Source organism: Centruroides sculpturatus, unplaced genomic scaffold, assembly GCF_000671375.1.
Source record: "Centruroides sculpturatus isolate CEXI.00-Female unplaced genomic scaffold, Cexi_2.0 scaffold2046, whole genome shotgun sequence".
Taxonomy (NCBI): Eukaryota; Metazoa; Arthropoda; class Arachnida; order Scorpiones; family Buthidae; genus Centruroides; species Centruroides sculpturatus.
In genome coordinates, this window is record NW_019386386.1 from 54,926 (window position 1) to 58,184 (window position 3,259).

A 3,259-nucleotide genomic window follows, 5' to 3' on the forward strand; every position below is an offset into this window, starting at 1 on the left:
TGAAATTAACGATATAATGCGAAAACATTTGGAAATCTGCGAATTAATTGATAAAATGAACGATATATGGTGTAATTTTTACTTTGTTATTTATGGAATCGGCGTTTATATCGTATCGTTTTCTTTTTACAACACAATATTCACTACGTCAGCTACATACGTACGAATATTTCTTGTACTTTGCTCTACTCTGTGCATATATTTGGTTGTATCGATATCATTTGTGGTTTCTCGTATCTTCACTTCGGTAAGTTGGAAACAATTTAACTTTGAAATATTAAGTTCAGTTAAATGTAAAATAAGTAATTGTCCATGTAATTAGAATAGTATGAATTGATTATTATACTTAAATTATAATTTACGAACAGGCTTATGATTCTTTTCAAGAAATTTGAAAATTCAATTCGATTTTTTTTTCCGTTGGAAGTCAATTTCAAGGTAAGTTGAAATTGCAAGTTGTAAAATTAAGATCGCTAAATTTTGACACTTAAAATTATTTACAGGCATTGAATTTTATGAAAAAATTTCAAGAAAATGAAATCGGAATAAGTTGTGGAGGATTTTTTATTTTTTCTACAAAATTTCCAATTCAGGTATTTGCATAACATTAAAATGGCCCATTATATGGATGTTCATAACGTTTAAAAGTAATTTATAAAGCAATCTTTAAAATGCATATGTAATAAAATATTTTCATTGTATAGATATACCAATCGCTGTATAACGTATTCAATATATTACTTCAGATACGAGATATTTTTGAAGGAATCGACAAATCGTGTAAACCAATTACAAAACCATTAATTAATGCCACTAAAAGTCCCAACGTTTAGTTGAATAACGTATAGTATAGAAGAATTTACACGAATAGCACTATTGTTTTATATTAATTGTATAGATTTCTTGTATTAATGTTTTCGAGTAATAAATTAGTTAACTGATTTAGCAACGTGTCCTCTGCATAAAAAGCATGTGAATTAGCCATCAAGTCAGGATCTCTGGTATCAGTATAGACTAGCATTCTAATTGCTACATCAATCGTAATGAGTGGTTGATAAATTTTTAATCGTGGGAATTATTTTTGTTCATTTTTGTCTGTAAATTTCGAATGGTCGTTACAAATGTTCTTACCATGTATACGCGACTATAACATTTATTTATAATTATGATTATTTGTAAATTAAAGTACCACTTACTTTTTAAAACTCGAATTTTTATGTAATGAATTAAAATACTTAATTGAATATTTTTTCAATGTTTCAATAATCTAAGTTTAATAAACAACGAATGTATGTTAATTTTCATTTACGAAAATTTAAATAAATATGTTGTATAATTCCTGAAAATTATATGATTGCTCATTTAATTTTTAATGGTGTTTTATGCAAATTGTTCAGAAGTTCATTCGTCCAAAGCTAAAGAATAACAAAAGGATTAAGTGTAATTTAAAGGCCGCATTATACATGGTTTCGAAAGAGAATCGCCAGCTTAAACAGAAACTGAAGGAAAATTCGGGGACTTTAGCAAGCACAAGCCACGCGACCTCACGACAACATACCTACGAAGTTATCGTTTAAAAACCTTTTCGCTTTTAAAGAAAGAGGATTGTCTTATTTATTCAAACGAAAAAACAATAGTAATAAACAAACATTAATTAACAAGTGACATGAAATATATTATATTGTTCGATATAATTTTTAGCTGTTACGAAACGCACCCATTGCTACGTCTTACTATCTTTTAAATTTATGTATTTTCTTGTGTGAAATGCAATTTTTGAGATTAAGTCTTTGTATCTTAGTGAACTTAATAAAATATCAAAAAATAGTTGGTGAAATTGCATATACATTTTGACATTTTTTACTTTTTTTAATGGACATGGCATACACAAAACTGTTCTTCTTTAAACCCTATCATTAGAAAGATATTAATTAAGAAGAGGAGTTTAAATCTTCGAATCAAACAAATTGAATGAAAAAGTAATGTTTGGGAATCATTGACTTAGTGTTTAGTATTAAATTGATTTTAAAATATAAATTAAAGTAACTGTTATACGTGCCGGAACTTACAATGTACCAAACCTGAAAGTTCTTTGAAAACAAGTGTTATTTCATCTACGGTTTAAACAAGAAGAAAAGTAAAATGGATCGGAGAAAGATGCCCAACATTTTGTTTATGAAAAAAATTATAATGATAATTTGTGTTTTGGGGCTTCTAACGAAAACGTCATATTCTCGAGCATGTTTCAAATGAAACTTGGAGTATATCAAAAATAATAATGTATTGTGTTTGCAATGACGACTTTTTCACCGTCTGGCATTTTATGCATTCCCCAAGTATCCGGGTGAGACTACTAAAGGATTGTGATAAGAAAACAACTATAATAGCATAAATCTAATTTTCGAATATCTCATCCAAATGAAATTTATTGCATATTTAGTATAAAATAATTTATAGTAAGTGTAACAGCACAGTTTAAGTATTGTTAAGTTTCCGCCTGTTCTAACGTGCTCTACAGCTAGCAGAAAGCTTTATTCAGTCCAGGAACACGTTTGAGAAGTCGTTATATAATTTATATGCTTATCTTGCAATAAAACGAATAAACAAATTTTATTAAAAATAGGCATGTTATTACAAGAAAAATGTGGCATTTTCCCCATTTGTCAGCGTAAAATGCCTAGTGGATTCATGTGTTTTATGATGTCAGCTTGGGATTGGCAGTAGCTGACAATGGAAACTTTAAAACCTTAACTACATCATACATTAATTGTTTTTCCCAATTTTTAATAAATTCTAGTTTAACTTTTAATTTTAAAATTACTCTAAAAACATCTCACAACAGAAAACTTCGTACTTATTTTGCTTTTATTCTTCTCGGATGTAGAAAATCTGGGTAACAGTAGCAAACATTAGCTTTTTAAACTGAATATTGGCCCAACGATCCTTCATACAAAGACATGACAGTATATGACGTAACCGTTGGAAAATAACAAGAATTAGTAATTTCTCCCAGATTTCCATCTTACCCCCGAAACACTGTACTTCAATCGTGTTTACGAAAAATAACTAAAATCTTTATTTTTCGTAAATAAAATACAGTTTTAATTTTATTTCGGGTTTAAAGAAGAATTAATAATGTTCTAAAGTTCTCGGAAAATAATTAATATATTATTAAATTACATAATTATTTATCTTGTAGATACTGTGTTGAAGTCAACACAAAAATATAACAAATTTTTTTTTTAATTATTTTAAAATA

The 3,259-nt window shown here is 27.8% G+C and overlaps 1 long non-coding RNA gene across 1 annotated transcript; it reads left to right on the forward strand.

The window, feature by feature from the left end:
• The first annotated feature begins 389 nt into the window (after window positions 1-389).
• Window positions 390-1,068, forward strand: LOC111614773. The gene is made up of 3 exons (XR_002754989.1): window positions 390-438; window positions 504-593; window positions 705-1,068. It is a non-coding gene; the product is annotated as an uncharacterized LOC111614773 (long non-coding RNA).
• Window positions 1,069-3,259: the final 2,191 nt, after the last annotated feature.